Source organism: Hibiscus syriacus, unplaced genomic scaffold, assembly GCF_006381635.1.
Source record: "Hibiscus syriacus cultivar Baekdansim isolate YM2019G1 unplaced genomic scaffold, ASM638163v2 tig00110782_pilon, whole genome shotgun sequence".
Classification (NCBI taxonomy): Eukaryota; Viridiplantae; Streptophyta; class Magnoliopsida; order Malvales; family Malvaceae; genus Hibiscus; species Hibiscus syriacus.
The window spans coordinates 379,876-401,686 of NW_024062860.1; the positions used below are offsets into that span (position 1 = coordinate 379,876).

General features: G+C 37.8%; 1 non-coding gene across 1 annotated transcript; it reads left to right on the forward strand.

The window, feature by feature from the left end:
* Window positions 1-538: 538 nt before the first annotated feature.
* Window positions 539-611, forward strand: TRNAK-UUU. The gene has a single exon. It is a non-coding gene; the product is annotated as a tRNA-Lys (tRNA).
* The last annotated feature ends 21,200 nt before the right edge of the window (window positions 612-21,811 follow it).

The window sequence follows — 21,811 nt, forward strand, 5'->3', positions numbered from 1 at the left end:
AGTTAAAAGATAAAATGACGATCCAAATCACTTACCTTATATCAGTTGAAAATGTGCCCTTAAAAAGTCAAGTGATGTGTTAGATAAAAGAAACAATGAATTATAAATAAAGTAAAAAATGAATGAAATAAAGAAAATAAATAATAATGAAAAATAGAAAATAAAAATAAAATGAAAAATGAATAAAATAGATAAAACAAATGAAATGGAAAAGAGGTAATAATAATAATATATACATAGAAAAAAAGGAAACACCAACTACTAAATTGGCGAAACGAATATATAAGAGATAAAAGGATCCAATTAGCGAATAAAAAATAAAAAAATAAATAAAAACATAAAAATAAGTAAGATAGGAAAATAATAATAATAATAATAATAATAGTGATAATAATAATAGAAAGAAAATAAAAAAGGTATATACATATATATATATATATATAGTAACGTATAAATAAAATAAAATAAATAATAAAAATAAAATAAACAAATATATATATACAATTAATAATAATAATAGAGGGGTCAAATTAGAATTGCTCGTCTAGCTCAGTTGGTAGAGCGCAAGGCTTTTAACCTTGTGGTCGTGGGATCGAGTCCCACTGAGGGCAATTCATAACGGAGGTTTTTCACGGAAGCTGCTCTCAACCTTGCGTTGGGGGTAGCCTACTACCCTACCTCCCCCTTATCTCATTACATATGAGAATAGGGTAAGCTAATTAGTAGAGGGGTTAAATTGAAAGGAAAGACAAAGTTGGTGACAAAATTAAAAGCAATTTGAGGTTAAAGTCGATTCAAAGGGGACCAGAACGTATCTTTAAAGCGTGCGATGGATTAAATGCGTGGTTTCACCATTTATGCTAAAAAATGCGCGAATCCTGGGGGATAAGTCGGGTCGGGTCATGGTGCAAACAGGTCAGTTATAAAGGCCAAAACCCATAACATCATTCTCATTTTCTACTTGGTTCAAAATGAATCAAAACCAAAGAGAAACTTTTCTCTCAACTGTTCTTGGGAGTGTTCTTCATTTGAAGAACACGATCGTGGTTTCCAGAAACCCGCCTCGCCGCCGTCGGTCATCGGCGACAAAATCTGATTTTTTTTGCGAAGCTTTTCTTCTCTATTTTCCAAAAATCCAAGAAATTTTCTAAGATCGGGCCTCGGGATTACTAGATATAAAAAAATAGATCTTGACAACCTTTTCCATTCCTTGACCAAAAATTGTTTTTAGGGTTTTCTGAGTAAAAATCTCAAAACCAAAACAATATGCAAATAAGAGAACCGAACAAATAAGGTAAAAATTTCTATATTTTTTATTTCGTTTTGAATCGTATATAATATTTCCGATTTGCCTTTATTTTTTGAGTATTTTCGTGCCTAAAATCTCTCTGATATTGCGTAAAATCCCCCTCTCTGTAAACTCGTCGAAATTTCATGTGTTTACAAGCCCTATTTATAGTACAAAATAATGCTATTTTTAGACCCATTTAGAGTCCTAATAGAACTCTAATACTGATTTCTGCTTTGGTTGTTGATGTCCCATACGTGCACGTCGGTTGGAGGCCGAGAAATGTGGAATTGCTGCGTGAAAAACGGCAATTGAGCAGTTGGAGATCCTCCCTTGTTGTGCTGGATGAGAAAAGAGATTAGGGTTCCTAAACAACCCTGAGTGAAACCGGGTCGTGGGGCTACTTGGGTCACTGCTGGGCCACGTGCAATGGACCACTGTTGGGCTGTTAATTTTTTGTATTTGGGCCTGAAAATGTAATAAAAATGAAGTATAAATATATATGTATATAGATATATTATAGTATAATAATGCAAATGTGTCGGACAAAATTTAGTGTCTTCAGCTGCCCCTCTTTATTCTTTTTCGTGGAACGAAAAATAGGGCAAAGATAAAATACATAAATTTTCATTCAGTGGAGTTGAAAATTGACTCTGATATTTCAATCAAGAATAACGTTTCAAGAGAAACAATTTCAAAAGGTTTTTTGTGTTTCAAGAGAAACAATTTCAAAGATTGGTGATTCAAGAGGAAAACTTCGTTTCAAGGGAAACTGTCTCAAGAGAGACAAAATTTGTTTCAAGAGAAACTGTCTAAAAAGAGACGAAATTTGCTCAAAAGATTTTGTTTCAAGGGAAACCGTCTCAAGAGAGACAAAATTTGTTTTAAAAGAAATTGTCTCAAGGGAGACGAAATTTGATTCAAGGAAAACAGATTCAAAGATTTTGTTTCAAGGAAAACTGTCTCAAGAGAGACAAAATTTAGTTCCGAAAGAAACTATATCAAGGGAGACGAAAGTTGTTTTAAGGAAAATAGATTCAAAGATTTTGTTTCAATGGAGACTGTCTCAAAAGAGACAAAATTTGTTTTAAGAGAAAGTGTCTCAAGAAAGACAAAATTTGTTTTAAGAGAAACTGTCTCTAGAGAGACAAAACTTTGTTTTGAGAGAATCTGTCTCAAGAGAGACAAAACTTTGTTTTGAGAGAAACAATCTCAAAGGTGATCGATAATCCGCTTGTTCATGCATGCTAAAGAAACCCTTTTCAGAAGCTTTAATCGTTGACTTAAGGAAGTCAAATTTGTGGATGACAAGTTTGTTGCGACACTAAATCACTTCATCGGGCACGATATCCTTCTTCGTGAAGTTGAAATTGTGGATGACTTATTCGTCGTGAAATTGACCTTTTAATTGGATGTCCTTCGTTGTGAAGTTAAGATCCACACCTGTAAATTGCACCTCTTTTTAGTTCAATATCTTTTGATGTGAAGTTGAAATTGACTCTAGCATGAATATGCAAAATTATGCACATATGCGATACTATGAATGCGATGCTCTTATGTATGCCTAAAATGTATATGCAAAACATGTTATTTTAGGGTTTGGATAGAAATCTCAATCCCTGGTCGTCAGTCTTGATGACTCTTGATGCTGAAATCTTGAATTTTTTAATCTTGATCTTGGATTCTTCAATATGCTTAAATCCGATGTACAAAATTTTGATATGGGAAGGGAATAATTGCGTGAGCAGTCTTAATTTTCTCAGTTTGTCTTCATTTTCACCGGGGTGTACTCTTGTAAACCTCAACCTAAGATAATTATCAAATTTTACCCAAAAATGGCTTCCTTTTCCCCAGCTTCAATCTTGAGCTTCGGAGGTATATCTGTTGAATTCCAAGACATGCTTCCAAAGAACTTATCTTGTTTGAAAATGCTTTTCTTCCTTTGACTTTTTAAAATTTTGAAAAATATGAAAAGGGCTTTTGAAAATATTGCCTCCTTCTAGGTTTCATAATTGAAGCAAATCATAAAACCGGAGTTCAATGGATATCAAAAGAATCAAATGCTCTTTTAATCTTTGATAGCTGCAAACCTTTGACAAATATCAAGATCGAAAAGTTGGTTTAGAGATAGGTTATTAAGGTTTGTTTCATCGATTCAGTCATCGTGAAGATCATGGCATACCCTTTTTCTTGATTTGACATTTTGATCGAAGGCGAACAAAATGACACAACTAGCATAATCAATGGCTAGACCTTTCAGAATAATTCTGTTTAGTTCTCTGAAATCTTCCATTTGTTCTCTAAAATCTTCCATTTGTTCAAGTTTTCTAAGCTCCTCTAACAAAGGTAGTGCAGAAATATCGATCTAAAAATGCGATTCTTGAGTGTTCGTGTGTATTTGACTATAACAGGTGTTCCTTAACTCCCTTAGTCCATTTTTACCGAAACTCCTTATTTAAATAAAATTAATTCGCCATTGTCTGGCTAGACGAATCCATAAAGCCGGGGTGTTTAACCAATTGCTCTAGAGGGACATCTCAATATATAAATACCTTTATCAGGTTAGCTGGATCTTATCCATAAAGCCGGGGAGTTTAACCAATTGCCTTAGAGGGATAGCTTAAGCTTTATTGTATAGTATAATCACCTTTATCAGGCTAGCTAAATATTATCCATAAAGTCGGGGTGTTTAACCAATTGCTCTAGAGGGACAACCCAAGCTTTATTGTATATATAATATTATAATGTGGGTATACGGGTCCGATTTTTTAAGTTTGTTAAGAAGAACCTGTTATAGTCTAGGTGTTTTTGAAGGTTAGAAAATCTCATTGTTAGAGTTCAATTCCCAAGCAACTGACCTAAACTAGATTCGCCTACTTGACCATTCCATCTGAGAAGATCATGATCATCACTAAACGTCTTTAGCATAAGTTAAACCAATTAGTTTTGCAATCTCATGTGCTAGTTGCCCCATTCTGTTTGCTCCTAACACATACCTGAATACCAAACCTTTGATGGACTCTTCATGAGAAGAGAAAACTAGCTCGATCCCTATAAGAGAAAATCGTGTAGTCTGATATTTAAATTAGGACCAAGGGGTTTTTGTTTTGTAGGGTTTAATCTTTTCAAAGATTTACAACCTCAATTATTAAACAACTTTTAATTAAGGTGATATTCAAGGAATTCAAGATTAAAATTTGTTCATTTCCTCAAAAGAAAGCATTTTATTTAAAATGTTTAAAACGTCAAGTGACTTTTGAACATAAGAAGCACAAAAGAAAAATAATTTCAAACAAGATGAGAACACAACAAAACTCCTGATGGATACCCCAATCAACTCGATCAGAATGCCTCATTACTCATTGAAAGTCAATGCCCCTGAATCGATCAGATTTTGGACTTTACGTTTCAATGCCCCACAGTTCTCAGTGGTGTGCCCTGAGCTCCCGATATGATAACTGCATATGGCATTAATATCATGGCCTTCAGGATATGGGGCCTTTCTAGGTTTGGACTGAACCAGAGTCACAAGATTCTTCTCAACTAGCGTTGGGAGCAACTCCTCATATGTCATTGGGATTGGACTGATGCGAATCTTTTTATGGAAGACATTATGAGGTATAATCCCCAAATTAGTCAGGTAAGATTCCTTTTTGTTCCTTGGTTCTCTTTGAGTTCGTTTAGAAGTACCAGATGGTACAGCTGCAGTGGAGATCGTAACACCTTTGTTAGTGTTGTAGGTGTTGATATTGTTGATCTCTCGCTCTTTGTTCTTCATGAGAGGCTTCTCACTGGAGTCACTTCCCTCAATTTTTCCTTGTTTTATAGCTAGCTCGATCATCTCACCAGCCATAACTATATCTGAGAAACTTTCCGATGTGATTGCCACCAGGTGCCCGAAGTAAGGTGTCTTCAGGGTTTGTACAAAGAGCTTCCTGGTTTTCTTTTCATCCAAAGGTGGATGAACTTGCATAGCCAAATCCCTCCATCGTTGTGCGTATTGTCGGAAACTTTCATTGTGCTTTTTCTCCAGGCTTTGTAGCTGTTAACTTCCTAAAAAGGCTACTTTTAAAGCCTTTTTTACTTAAGTTATTGTTTGTTTAAAAGCTCATTTTAGTCATTTTAGGATCATGTAGTTGCATATAGTTGCATTTGTGGTGGTTGTGCTATTTTATTTCTTAATGGTGCTGTTTGAGGGAAAGGTGCAGTTTGTCTATGGTGTGCAGGGAATAGCAAGAAAAAGGATTCTTTGGGAAGTAATGCCGCGACATCACACGTTGCTAAAGCAGATTGAAATGCCTTGGCATTTCTGGTGCAGAAAAAGACAAAAAGATATTTCTGCATAAGGATAGCTGTCTCTGCACGTGGAGGACTGTTGTAACCGCCTGCCAGAGCTGCCAATGGACCACTGCCACTTGGAGGATAAGGTTCATGCAAAAAATGTGATTCTAGGGGTATGAGGGGTATTTTGCACCCAACAAACTCATCATTACCCCTAGATATTTTATTTATTATATATGACACCTCATGGGAGAGAGAAAAAAGAGAAGGACGGTGAGCACACGCATAGAGCAGAAAAATCAGATTTTTTATTTTCTCTTTTCTTTTCTTCTTCCTTGGGGATATTCCTCCATTGATAAAGCTCCAAGGAGTGGCAAGCTAGGCGCCGAAAGGAGCTAGCGAGCTAGGTGGTTCGTGGTGGCCGAGAGGAGACCTCCGGTGGCGCGTCGAAGGCTTCCTCTCACTTCCCTTTTTGTTGCTATTTGTATATTATTTTGTGGGTTGTTGGAACGAATATTTTCATGACTTTGTGTTTGGATATTTCGAACCCCACCATGAACTAACTTATTTGGTGGTGGTTGGTTGAATGGTTGTTTGAACTTTATTTTCAATAGTATATTCAAGTTTATTTTGGTTCTTTATTTGCTTTGCTTATGAATGCTTCACCATCTAGGCTTGTAATAGGCATGGAAATGTCCATCTCTTAGATGAAGGTTAGGTATTCGGAAGAATCCTAAACTAAAAATACTTGTAAGTATTCGGAAGAAACGCAAGATAAGATCCTCATAAGCAATGGGTTATGGTATTTTCAAGGGGCTTTGAACCGGCCTAGGAATATTATAACTTAATCCCTTAGATCTCGGAAGAGACTAGGATAGGATTTCAACGACTAAAAAGGGTGTCTTTATCAATAGGGTAGGCTGTCCAACATCGTTGAGTGAGAGCAGATGCCTTGGCATCCTATTCTGTTAGGTTCTTTTGAACACCTTAGGAAATCCCTGTCGAGTAAGTAAAGACAAGATAGCTTAAATATACTTGAGAAATAAGTTTAGCAACCTTAGACCAATCCTTACCATTCATTTCATTGGAAGCTTGTCACGTGAGGATTATTTTCTTCTTATTTTGTTTATCTTTTTTATTTACTGTTTTTACCATTTCTCATTGCCTCAACATTTCACCATACTCAACATTAAACATCCATCATTGCCACTGTATTTCCATTTGCTACACCATCACACCATCAATCTGCATCCACCAGCATACACATATCCATTGCCGTGACATTTGTATATATCAAGACTAACTATACTTAGATAATTTAGTGCATTGCTTTGGTTAGACTTTTGTGATTTCACCCAATCCCTGTGGAGATGATACTCACTCATCATTATATTACTTGAGCGATTGTTTATACTTGCATATTATTTGCGTATATTTTATAGTACTCACAACACGCGAACAAGTTTTTGGCGCCGTTGCCGGGGATTGGCGGCCTGAAGTTATTTAGTTTTGCCAGAGCATTTTATTTTGTTTTGCATTTTTATTTTTTGTATAGTTTACTTGATATTTTTGTTTTATTTTTCAGGTTTATTTAGTGTATGTCTAGAAGAAATTCTGAAGAGCCTTTGGAACCAATAGAACCTGAGATTGAAAGACTCTTTAGAAGAAGAAGACGTGCTCAAGGAAATATATATCAGATTGGAAACCAAGGTATTGGTCAAGATGACGGAAATCAGAATGTCGAGGCATTAAATAATGATGAACCTGCTATCAGGCCTCGTGTTATTCGAGATCATTTAAATCCGATGCTGGATGATCTGAATCCTGAGATTGTGGCACCCGAAATTTAAGCTGCACATTTTGAGCTAAAACCAGTCATGTTCAACATGTTGAATTCCATTGGGCAGTTTGGGGGTATGCCAACTGAAGATGCCAGGCAGCACATTCGCAATTTTCTGGAAGTTTGTGATTCTTTCCGCCAAGAATGAGTGCATGAGGATTTTATGAAATTAAAGCTTTTTTCGTATTCATTGCGTGACCGAGCAAGAGCTTGGTTGAGTGGTGTACCAGCCGGTTCGATGGAATCATGGGCCGATCTTTGCAAGAGTTTCTTATTGAGGTACAACCCACCGAATATGAATATGCAGCTAAGGAATGAAATATCATCTTTTTGCCAGGGCGACGACGAATCCATGTATGAGTGTTGGGATCGTTACAAGAGTTTGCTTTGAAAGTGTTCAAATCATGGTTTTCATGATTGGACTCAAGTAGTCATGTTCTATAATGGAGTCAATGCACCCACGAGGATGTTACTGGATGCCTCGGCAAATGGGACATTGCTGGACAAATCACCTACGGAAGCGTTTGCTATCTTGGACAGAATTGCTAACAATGATTATCAATTTCCTTCCTCAAGACTTGGGAGTGGGAGGAGAGCACCTGGAGCATTCGAGTTAGAAGCCAAAGATTAGGTGTCCGCTCAACTCTCCGCTATTACTAATATGTTGAAGAACTTACAATGTTCCACTGATGTGAAGGAAGTGAAAACAACTAATCTGGCATGTCTGTTATGCCAAGGCAATCATCACGAGAGCGAATGCCCAACCAACCATGAGTCCATCAACTTTGTTGGTAATTACAATCGAGGCAGCAACAATCCTTACTCAAACACTTATAATGTTGGATGGCGTCAGCATCCTAATTTTTCATAGGAAATCAAGGAGCCCACAATGCTAATCAACCTACTAGGCAGCAGAATCACAATGAGCCTCAAAGTTACCAAAATGCTATGCCATGTCATAATGCTAACAAAGGAGCTTCATCTTCAGCGAGCATAAGTTCCTTAGAAGCTACAATTCAAGAATTCATATCTACTACGAAGACAATGATGTAAAACCATTCTACTTCAATTAAGAATCAAGGAGCTTTACTTCATAGTCAAGGCGCCTTACTTCAAAGCCATAGCTCGTCTCTGAGAGCTTTGGAAGGTCAAGTTGGTCAGATTGCTACGGCATTGCAAGAGTGTCAGCAAGGACGTTTGCCAAGTGATACTGAAGTCACTAAAGGGCCTAGAAAAGAACATTGCAATGTGTTAACTCTTAGGAGTGGAACACAAATCAATCGACAAGTCAAGGATAGTGGGCCACAGAATGATGATTCTAATCCTACTACTGAAGCTGAATTACAAGATGATAGAGTTTCTGAGAATGACAAGGAGGAGGATTCTACCAAGGTACCAGATTCTGATGCCAAGGGAAAAGAAAATTCTATTCCTACAACTAAAGAAGCTAGACCTCCCCCACCCTTCCCGCAAAGATTGAAGAAGCACAATGATGAAGTTCAGTTCAAGAAGTTCGTAGACATTCTTGATCAGCTCCATATCAATATACCTCTCTTGGAAGCTGTTGAACAGATGCCGATATATGCCAAATTTCTGAAGGACATCTGTACCAAGAAGAGTAAAGTAGAGACTGTTGCCACGGCAACAGAATTTTGTTCTTCATTGAGTAAGTTGTCGCTAAAGAGAAATGATCGGGGCAGCTTCATTATTCCTTGTTCAATTGGAGCTAATTTCATTGGAAAGGCTTTATGTGATCTTGGTTCAAGTGTCAACTTAATGCCGAAATCGATATTCTTGAAGCTTGGCATAGGAGATGCAAGACCCACCTCAGTTATGTTACAACTTGCCGACAAATCCCATGTTAAACCTGAAGGGAGAGTCGAGGATGTCATAGTAAGGGTGGACAAGTTTGTGTTTCCAGTTGACTTCTTAATTATGGACTACGAAGTTGATGCCATGGCACCAATCATTCTGGGAAGACCTTTCCTAGCCACTGGACGTATCTTGATAGACTGTGAAAAAGGTGAACTCACCATGAGAGTGGCTGATCAGTGTGTGACTGTCAATGTTTTTAGAACGCTCAAATATGTTGATGACACTGAAGAATGCCAAGGCATTTCTGAATTGAACTCAGTGATTGAAGAAGAGACTGAACATCTTTGCCAGAACAACTTCATTCATCTAGCAGAAAATGAATATCGGGTGGATGATGAAAGCTTAGTGGAGTCTGACGACTTTCCAATTTTGGAGGAGCAATCTAGCTTAGTACAAGTTAGATCAGGTATGAATTTTGAACCTCTGAATTTTGATGAATTCATTTCTCCTAAGCCTTCATTATTGCATGCACCCAATCTAGAGCTTAAGACTTTGCCAGGGCATCTTAAATATGTTTACTTAGGCAGCGATGAGACTTTACCGGTTCCGCTAACCTTACTGATAACCAAGAGCAAAGTTTGTTAAGTGTTTTGATGCAGCATAAGAAAGTAATTGGTTGGACTATGGCCGATTTGAAAGTCATTAGTCCCACAATCTGCATGCACAAGATTTTGCTAGAAGATTGCCACGGTAATTCAATTGAACCACAAAGAAGACTCAACCCTGTTATAAAGCAAGTGGTGATGAAAGAAATTCTGAAATGGCTTGATGCTGGAGTGATCTACCCTATCTCCAATAGCTCATGGGTGAGCCCTGTCCAATGTGTTCCAAAGAAAGGAGGCACGACGGTGGTTACGAATGAGGATAATGAGCTATTACACACTCGCACTGTGACCGGATGGAGGATATGTATGGACTATAGAAAACTCAACAAAGCTACGAAGAAGAACCACTTTCCTCTACCTTTCATCGACCAAATGTTGGATCGATTGGCCGGTAAAGCATTCTATTGCTTTTTGGATGGGTACTCGGGGTACAATCAAATTGCCATCGTACCAGAAGACCAGGAGAAGACTACATTTACTTGTCCCTGTTGCACTTTTACCTTTAGGAGGATGCCTTTTGGACTCTGTAATGCCCCGGTAACGTTTCAGCGCTGTATGCAAGCTATATTTTCAGATATGGTTGAGGATTTTCTGGAGATCTTCATGGATGATTTTTCTGTTTGTAGGGATGATTTTGAACGATGCCTCGTCAATTTAGCAAAAGTTCTCAAGAGATGCGAGGAGGCTGAGTTGGTCTTAAACTAGGAAAAATGTCACTTCATGGTGACTGAAGGCATTGTATTAGGCCACAAAATTTCACACAAGGGTATTGAGGTAGACAAGGCGAAAATTGAAGTGGTTGAAAAGTTGCCACCACCAACTTCGGTCAAGGGAATAAGAAGTTTTCTTGGACATGCTAGATTCTATAGAAGGTTTATCAAAGACTTCTCTAAGATTTCTAAACCCTTGTGCACATTGCTTCAACAAAACCAACCTTTGTGTTTGACGAATTATGCCTCGGCGCATTTACTGAGCTGAAACGACAACTGATCTCGGCACCCATTGTAGTCCCTCCCGACTGGACATCACCATTTGAGTTGATGTGTGATGCAAGCGATTATGCCGTAGGAGCTGTTTTGGGGCAACGCCGAGGTAAAATCTTTCATGTTATTTATTACTCTAGCCGTACTTTAAATGAAGCACAATTGAACTACACCACCACTGAGAAAGAATTACTTGCCGTAGTATTTGCTTTTGATAAATTTAGACCTTACCTAATAGGCACTAAAGTTATTGTTCACACTGATCATTCAGCTATAAAATACTTAGTGAACAAAAAGGATGCCAAGCCTAGACTTATTAGGTGGATCTTACTTTTGCAAGAATTTGACTTAGAGGTGGTAGATAGAAAAGGAACTAAAAATCAAGTTGTTGATCACTTATCTAGGCTAGAGAACAATTCTGAATGCCATGACACTGTAGATATCCAAGAGGAATTTCCTGATGAGAAAATTTTATATGCCGCGGCAATCCCGTGGTACGCTGACCTTGTTAATTTTCTTGTTAGTGGAATTGTGCCTTTTGATTTGAATAGTCAGGCTAAAAAGAAGTTCAATCACGATGCAAGGCACTATTTTTGGGATGAGCCATATCTGTTCAAACATTGTGCCGATCAGCTCATTAGACGATGTGTACCTGAAGAGGAGCAAAGTGATATTTTGTACCATTATCATTCGGCCCCAAGTGGAAGCCATTTTGGTGGAGCAAGGACTGCTGCTAAGGTCCTGCAATCAGGCTTTTACTGGCCAACTTTGTTTAGAGATGCCCAAGCATTTTACAAAGGATGTGATCGATGCCAACGGACTGGAAACATCTCCAGACGACATGAGATGCCGCTGTAAAATATTTTGGAGATAGAGCTGTTTGATGTGTGGGGCATTGATTTTATGGGACCATTCCCATCTTCTGAAGGAAAATTATATATATTGCTTGCTGTGGATTATGTGTCAAAGTGGGTGGAAGCAATAGCAACATCAAGGAATGACTCCAAGACCATACTCAAGTTTTTGCACAAGTATATTTTCACTCGGTTTGGAGTACCTCGTGCTATCATCAGTGATGAAGGAACCCATTTTGATAACAAGTTGATTGTCAAGGCATTGCTGAGATATGGAGTTCGACACAAGATTGCCACGGCATATCATCCGCAGACAAATGGCCAAGCTGAGATATCTAATCGAGAGATCAAGCAGATTTTAGAGAAAGTGGTGAACCCAAAGCGAAAGGATTGGTCGCCAAAGTTGGATGAAGCACTTTGGGCGTACAGAACAACATTCAAAACTCCTTTGGGGATGTCACCCTTCAAGCTAGTATATGGGAAAGCTTGTCATCTCCCGGTTGAGCTTGAACATAAAGCTTATTGGGCTATCAAGCGATTGAATTTCGATGCTCAACTAGCTGGGGAGCAAAGATTATTAGAACTTAATGAAATGGAAGAGTTTAGAGCACAAGCATATGAGAATGCTCGGATATACAAGAGAAAACCAAGAAGTGGCATGACCAAAAACTGATGCCACGGCATTTTCATGTGGGGCAACAAGTCTTGCTTTACAACTCCAGACTTAAACTCTTTCCTGGGAAGCTAAAATCTCGATGGTCATGGCCATTTGAGGTGCATTATGTCTATCCCCATGGAGCTGTTGACATCAAGAGAATAGACAATGGGAAGATCTTCAAGGTCAATGGCCAGCGTCTGAAAGCCTACAATGGAATTCCACCACCGCACAACAAGGACGTGTTACGGCTGCACGATACTGAAGCGTGCTCAGAGAGAACCAAAATTCGATGCCTCGGCATTGAATTTGTGTCTGTGCATAAATAAAATTTAATATTCAAGTTTTTTTTTTTCTTTAGTTTTATTTTATTTTATTTTGTAATTAATTTTTGATCTGATTTGTATGACCACATTGTTGCAAACCGTACAAGGAGCGGTTACTAAAGGGAGACTTGTCCTATCACATCATTACCTTTTGGCAGTTTTTCCTTCCCTATACATGCACAACCCCCCACCCACTAATTCCTCTCTTAACCGTCCTATCACCCCTTTTCCCTCCCAAATTTTTAACTTTTTCTTTTATATTTCATTATTAATTTGTCTCTTTCATCTTAACTTTTACCTTTTCTCTTTCTTTCATTCATCTTCTTTCTTTGTTATTTCTCCATAGCCGAAATACATCCAAGTTTTTAAAGCTTTCAAAAGCTTCTTCATTTTTCATTTTTCTTACATCAAAAACACTGAAAATGGTGCGCTCAAGACCAGCTCCAACCGACACAACCGCTTGGCAATAGTTTGAGAACGATGAGGCTAAGGCTCGGTTCCAAAACTTCAAGAACCGAAAACTCTTTTTTGAGTTAGGATTTATTTTTACCGAGGAAACCGATGGTGGTTTTGGACCCGATGTTATGGACATCGTGACGCCACTCAAGTGGCATAAATTTGCCCGTCATCCTGGTTCGGTGAACGCCTCATTAGTTAAGGAGTTCTATGCGAATATTTCCAAGCCCAATCAACACTCCATCTTCGTTCGAGGTAAGCAAATCTGTTTTACATCTACTGCTATTAATCGTTATTTTTATTTGCAGGATGTTGTGGATAACCATGCCACGTTCGAAGAGGAAGTCGATAGCAACACATACGATGGGGTCTTGGAGGACCTTTGTTTCGAAAACACTGAGTGGAATGGTCGCCAGACGAGCCAATACTCGGTCAACCGGGAACGTCTTCAGCCGCGTGCCAAATTATGGAATCACTTCCTCAAGCATAAACTCATGCCCACCTCCCAACACTACGGTATCACTTTCACGATTATTGCTTTTACATTATATAATGGTATCCCGTCCGATTGATGTGGGTCGTATCATTGTTTAGCAAGTTCACGACTGTTTGGGTAAAAAGGCAACTGCTTTGGTGTTTCTAATTTAATTACCGCTTTATGTCGTAAGAAAAAGGTTGAGGAAAATGCTTTTGATGAAATTTTACCTGGATTATCGGGCATCACTAGGGCTACACTTCCACTGTTGTTGGGAATTGAAAATCCCAAGTCTAACGACCCTGTTCATGAGCAATCTGCATGTGCTACAGAATCGAATGCCGAGGCAAGGTTACTTGCTCTCGAGGAAGCTGTAACGCAGACTCAAGTTCAAATGCATGCTTTACACGGTGAATTCCGTAACTTCTTTGGATATGTGAAGCATAGAGATGCTATGGTGGAATCATTCTTTCAAGAAATCATTCCCCACGGACAACGGAATTTTCCTGGATTCCCAGATAAAATTCTGCCGGCATTCAATGCCGAGGCATCTCCAGAGCCTGAGCACGATGCACCTGATCCTCCTGCTGCTGACCCTACTCCTGATACACACCGGTCTGAGACTCCTGAATATCTGCCCACTGTCCTTGTCGAAGAAACACCTAGTCCCGTCCCAGCACCCAATCCTTCTCATGCACAACGTAGTGGTCGCCGCACCAAGACCACGGCTGGACTCATTGCGCACTATTACTCCACTTCTTCCGAGTCCAGCCCAGCACCTATCCGAAAGCGCACCCGACGAGGAGCTGCTAACACCTCCAAAGCACCACCACCACGTAAACATTGAGGTACCTCTCTTGCATCTATTTTCATTTAGTTGCATTTCATTGCATAACATATAGTTTATAGTTAGTTTAGTTCTCTTTAAAGCATTGAGGACAATACTTAAGTTTGGGGGAGGTATTGTTCTTGGTAGGTCATATGCAAGATAGCATTAGCATAGTATTATGCCATGGCATCAGTAAATGGTAGGACAGTTAGATGAAATGTTTTGAGGATACTCGATGATGATAATTTTGTTAGGCTAGAATCTGAATGTAAATGACTGTTAAGAATGATAGAACTCACTCTAGGGCTTGATGCTTTGTGAAAAATATTTACACGATTTGTATGTTCTCTATACTTAGAAAATTTAGGAAATTTTTATGAAGGAACTTTAGTTAGTCTTGGCATTGAAATATAGTATGGTGTTTAAAAGAAAAATCAAAAACAAACTCCCTTAGAAATGAAACTGTGAATAAATGCTTAAGCATAGCTGTAGAGGGACACTCCTCTTTGCCGTGGCATTTCCTGGAACTTTCTTTAATAAATGGAAGCCTTGTGCATATGAGTGAATGAAAGAAGTCACGGGATGACTCTACTTAACTAGCTCGAGGATGAAAGGTATGCTCCCTTTCATCTAGAGTGTGGGAGAGTAGATGTGATGAGCTGACTCCCTTCGTAACAGTTTAAAAAAAATCAAAGAAAAAGGAGTAAAAATGTGCTTAATGATAAGTAAATGCCTTGACAAAAAATTAGGGGACTTGATTAGAAATTGTCTAAATTCGCTAAGTATAGATTGGATACAATCACGCACACACACTACCACAAAGGATTTTGACCTAGGGAAAAGTACTTGAATTCTTGATAAGTCTAGCATGTTGAAGCCTATCGTTCTGAGGGTTGAAATTCAATTTTGTCCTACTGTCTTACTATCGAACTTTGCCATGACATTATGCTTATGTAACTGCTATCCATTGCTTGAGGACAAGCAATAGCTTAAGTTTGGGGGTGTGTTAACTTCCTAAAAAGGCTACTTTTAAAGCCTTTTTCACTTAAGTTATTGTTTGTTTAAAAGCTCATTTTAGTCATTTTAGGATCATGAGTTGCATATAGTTGCATTTGTGGTGGTTGTGCTATTTTATTTCTTAATGGTGTTGTTTGAGGGAAAGGTGTAGTTTGTCTATGGTGTGCATGGAATAGCAAGAAAAAGGATTTTTTGGGAAGTAATGTCGCGGCATCACACGTTGCTAAAGCAGATTGAAATGCCTTGGCATTTCTGGCGCAGAAAAAGATAAAAAGATATTTCTGCATAAGGACAACTGGCACTGGACAGCTGTCTCTGCACGTGGAGGACTGCTGTAACCGCTTGTCATAGCTGCCAATGGACCACTGCCACTTGGAGATAAGGTTCATGCACAAAATGTGATTCTAGGGGTATGAGGGGTATTTTGCACCCAACAAACTCATCATTACCCCTAGATATTTTATTTATTATATATGACACCTCATGGGAGAGAGAAAAAAGAGAAGGACGGTGAGCACACGCATAGAGCAGAAAAATTAGATTTTTTATTTTCTCTTTTCTTTTCTTCTTCTTTGGGGATATTCCTCCATGATAAAGCTCCAAGGAGTGGCAAGCTAGGCGCCGAAAGGAGCTAGCGAGCTAGGTGGTTCGTGGTGGCCGAGAGGAGACCTCCGGTGGCGCGTCGAAGGCTTCTTCTCACTTCCCTTTTTGCTGCTATTTTTATATTATTTTGTGGGTTGTTGGAACGAATATTTTCATGACTTTGTGTTTGGATATTTCGAACCCCGCCATGAACTAACTTATTTGGTGGTGGTTGGTTGAATGGTTGTTTGAACTTTATTTTCAATAGTATATTCAAGTTTATTTTGGTTCTTTATTTGCTTTGCTTATGAATGCTTCACCATCTAGGCTTGTAAGAGGCATGGAAATGTCCATCTCTTAGATGAAGGTTAGGTATTCGGAAGAATCCTAAACTAAAAATACTTGTAAGTATTCGGAAGAAACGCAAGATAAGATCCTCATAAGCAATGGGTTATGGTATTTTCAAGGGGCTTTGAACCGGCCTAGGAATATTATAACTTAATCTCTTAGATCTCGGAAGAGACTATGATAGGATTTCAACGACTAAAAAGGGTGTCTTTATCAATAGGGTAGGCTGTCCAACATCGTTGAGTGAGAGCAGATGCCTTGGCATCCTATTCTGTTAGGTTCTTTTGAACACCTTACGAAATCCCTGTCGAGTAAGTAAAGACAAGATAGCTTAAATATACTTGAGAAATAAGTTTAGCAACCTTAGACCAATCATTACCATTCATTTCATTGGAAGCTTGTCTCGTGAGGATTATTTTCTTCTTATTTTGTTTATCTTTTTATTTACTGTTTTTACCATTTCTCATTACCTCAACATTTCACCATACTCAACATTAAACATCCATCATTGCCACTGCATTTCCATTTGCTACACCATCACACCATCAATCCGCATCCACCAGCATACACATATCCATTGCCGTGACATTTGTATATATCAAGACTAACTATACTTAGATAATTTAGTGCATTGCTTGAGCGATTGTGTATACTTCCACATTATTTGCGTATATTTTATAGTACTCACAACACGCGAATAGTAGCATAACCTGGTCTGGTCTCATATCGTTAATATGCTTGTATTATTCCAAAAAAGACTTGGCTAAGTCTTTTCATGTCTTAATATGAGTTCGGTTGAGTTGGTTGTACCACCGAATAGCTGAACCGAACAAGCTCTCCTGGAAACAATGGATCAGGATTTGGTCATTTCCCCCATATCCCTTCATCTTCCGACAGAACATAGTGATGTGGGCTGAGGGACAGTTGTTCCCATCGAACTTCTCAAACTCCAGGACCTTAAACTTTGGCGGAAGCACCAAATCTGGAACTAGGCTCAGCTCCATTGTGTCTACTCCAGGATAATCATGGTCTCCTTGGAACATCTTCACCTGATCTTCCAGCATTTTGATCTTCTCTGCCATCTTTTTCGCTTTGTCATCTTCATCAAAATCTGGGATATTGTAATCATCCGGATGGTTGCCAGGACAGGTTGTGGAAGTTTACCCCTTTGCAGCAGATGATGCTTTTCCTTTGGTAGCATAAGAGTTTTCTTGCGGTATGGGTATGATCCCAGGTGAAATAACCACATGCGGGGTCGGTGATATGGTTACCCCCTCAACGCACCTACTCCGGGTGCACTTGCTTGTTGTTGTAAACCAGACAACTTAGCCACGATTTGGTCGACTAAGGACTCCTGGCTTCTCGCGATGGAATCCAGGGTACTCTTATTGTTCTGAGCCATTTTATCTTCTAGCTCTTTATGCAATTTTGCCATATTCTCTTCGATTTGAATGATTCTGGCCTCCATTCGCCTCTTTCAAGCGAGTGTTATCCGGATGAGGTGTGTCCAACGCTTGAGGTGGTGTATCTAGTATTTATTCCTTTTATTAAAGCATTCTTCCGTTAGTTAATGTGAATGCAAAGAAAATAACAAAATGCAAAATATGTTTAAATTCATGATGAATGAAATGTCCGAGGCATTGATCCAAAAAATGTGCCTGTTATTATGAATAATCCTTATTAGGGACAAAAGTGTTTTATATTTTAAAAGACCAAAAATATCATGACAGCTTCTGACATGTTAACTAGTCTTCTGTGTTCGTCTGTCACTGGTTGAATAACTTGTCGTACAGCTCCGGCTTCTCTAGATGAACTGTGCAAATATTGAGTTGCTTTTTGTATTGGCCCAAGAAGTCTCGAATGACTACATCTCGGGCATTTATCTTTTGTTGAGCGTGTTTCCAATGAATACGTCATTGGAACCCTTAATTGATAGAAACTATAAGAAGTTCATTTGTTTGTTTCTTGAATTCGTAAGTAATGGTCTCCAATTTCAGCTATTCATTATTATCTTTGAGGGGACTCCCAAGATCAGTAACCTTCATCTTGCCCCTGCAACCTTAGCCAGTCAATTCTTACAAGATAGGCTTTTATTGTGCTTGATGTAGACTCGATTCATTCTGAGTCCTTTATAACGCAACAGAGTGATATACTCTTCAATTGTGGGCGCCACGTCTTCAGGATTGAATGTGACACATAGTCACCTTGTAGACTGTCCTATGCATTTTCATCTCTTGTATTACAACCCCTTTGTCCATTAATATAGATTATTCATGTTCAACAAACACGTTTTTGGTGGATCAACACCTCTTTCGAATGATGTGAATGATAAAAAAATAAACACAAAGGCAAAAGAGCTAGTAAAAAAGTAAATAAAAAATTATGAAAGAAAAAGAGTAAAAAGACAAAAAAAACATGGTTAGGGTGAAAATATCCTATATTTTAGAATGTGGTTTCGAGGTAGCTCTAAATCTCCAGGGTCTCCCGGTTTAGGTTCTAAAAAACGGTACTCAAGTTCTCTTGCTGGTGCCCTCTTGGGCTTGCCAGACTCTTAGTCCTAAACCCATCACATGCTTGTGTGGACTAAGTTAAACTCGAGAGGAAAAATTCCCTTATGCCCATACGGAGAATAAATTCACACGAAGGCATGAGGTATATGAATCCCGAAGGTTACTTGCTAGACCCATACGGTGAATAAATTCACACGAAGGCATCGCTTTCACTTCCACTTAAAAATGGGTTTGGAGCTCGGGTTTAGAGCCTTAAGTGAAAAACGAGTTTGGAATGCTGAAATCATTAGAAAACAGTTAGTACAACTATTTACTTGAAAATATAATCAAAAGTAAGCAATAAGGATCGAAATGTTACCTTAAAATGTAAACTTACCCTTTTCGTTAAAAGACAACTGTAAATTACCTTAGCCTGACTCACTTACCTGTGTCCCCAGCGGAGTCGCCAAGCTGTTGGAACCGTCTTTCGGTTGGGCCCGAAATTGGGCTTCGACTTAGATTAAATGAATTGGAGTCGTCACCGATCATTTATTTTAAATAAAATAGGTTGAACGGATACCTTATTTCTTGCATGATCTGTGTCTTTCCAAAGATGTATCAGATTCGGGAGTCGGTTACAGTCAAGGAAGGGTTAGCACCCTTGAACTGCCCTTTCGGTACTACGTAATTTCCAGTTGTCTTAATTAAGGAAGTTGTAAATTTAAGTTAAAAGGTAAAATGACGATCCAAATCACTTACCTTATATCGGTTGAAAATGTGCCCTTAAAAAGTCAAGAGATGTGTTAGATAAAAAAACAATGAATGATAAATAAAGTAAAAAATGAATGAAATAAAGAAAATAAAAAAAAAAAAAAGTGAAAAATGAATAAAATAGATAAAACAAATGAAATGAAAAAGAGGTAATAATAATAATATATACATAAAAAAAAGGAAACACCAACTACTAAATTGGTGAAATGAATATATAAGAGATAAAAAGATCCAAATAACGAATAAAATAAATAAATAAATAAAAACATAAAAATAAGTAAGATAGGAAATAATAATAATAATAATAGAAAGAAAATAAAAAAAGGTATATACATATATATATAGTAACGTATAAATAAAATAAAATAAATAATAAAATAAAATAAACAAATATATATATATATATATAATTAATAATAATAATAGAGGGGTCAAATTGAAAGGAAAGATAAAGTTGGTGGCAAAATTAAAAGTAATTCGAGGTTAAAGTCGGTTCAAAGGGACCAGAACGTATCTTTAAAGCGTGCGAGGGATTAAATGTGTGGTTTCACCATTTCTGCTAAAAAATGCGCGGATCCTGGGGGATAAGTCGGGTCGGGTCATGGTGCAAACGGTCAGCTATAAAGGCCAAAACCCATAACATCATTCTCATTTTCTACTTGGTTCAAAATGAATCAAAACCAAAGAGAGACTTTTCTCTCAACTGTTCTTGGGAGTGTTCTTCATTTGAAGAACGCGGCCGTGGTTTCCAGAAATCGGCCCTGCTGCCGTTGATCGGCGCCGGACGCCGGTCATCGACAGTAAAGTATGATTTTTTTTTGTTTTTTCGAAGCTTTTCTTCTCTATTTTCGAAAATCCAAGAAATTTTCTAAGATCGGGCCTCGGGATTACTAGATCTAAAAAAATAGATCTCGACAACCTTTCCCGTTTCTCGGCCAAAAATTGTTTTTTAGGGGTTTCGAGTAAAAATCTCAAAAGCAAAACAACATGCAAAGAAGAGAACCGAACAAATAAGGTAAAAATTTATACCTTTTTCTTATTTTGTTTCGAATCGTATACAATAGCTCCGATTTGCCTTGATTTTTTGAGTATTTTTCGTGCCTAAAATCTTTGTGATATTGTGTAAAATCTCCCTCTATGTAAACACGTCGTAATTTCGTGTGTTTACAAGCCCTATTTATAGTACAAAATAATGCTATTTGTAAACCCATTTAGAGTCATGATAGAACTCTAATATTGATTTGTGCTTTGGTTGTTGATGTCCCATACGTGCACGTCGGTTGGAGGCCGAGAAAGGTGGAATTACTGTATGAAAAACGGTGATCGAGCAGTTGGAGATCATCCCTTGCGGTGTTGGATGAGAAAAGAGATTAGGGTTCCTAAACAACCCTGAGTGGAACTGGGTCGTGAGGCTGCTTGGGTCACTGCTGGACCACGTGCGATGGACCACTGATGGGTTGTTAATTTTTTGTATTTGGGCCTGAAAATGTAATAAAAATGAAATGTAAATATATATGTATATAGATATATTATAGTATAATAACGCAAATGTGTTGGACAAAATTTAGTATCTTCAACTATACATATAATACTATTATTATGTAGAAATTCAATCTAATAATTTTATTAGTCAAGCAAAAAAGAATTATTGTATAAATGGATGGAATTAAATCCGAATTTATATTTCGTGCTAAATATGAAACACTAAATGGGTGAAGTGTAAAGGCAATAAGTGGATGGTGCAAATTAGGAGTGAGTCAATTGCGAGTTAGATAGTGCTCAACTCATTCTCGTTAAAAACTTTTGTTGCTCGACTTGATTCGTTAAGATAATTACTGAAAAAATTATATAAAAAAATTATTACCTTATTTCCTTAATTATAGGTAAAATTTGCTAATACTATAGAGCTTAATATAAATATAAATTAATAAATTTAACCAAAAATAATGTCAAAAGAGTGTATGAAACAATTTCAAAGTCTAAACTCCGAAGTAACAATTCACAAATACATTAAAATAATAAATATGGTTTGATTTTTCAGTGTAGTAAAATTCTAATTAATAATTTAGTATTTTTTATTATAAAATTAACAGATTAATAATTTATCATCTTTTCTATTATCTATGAGTAATTTTTT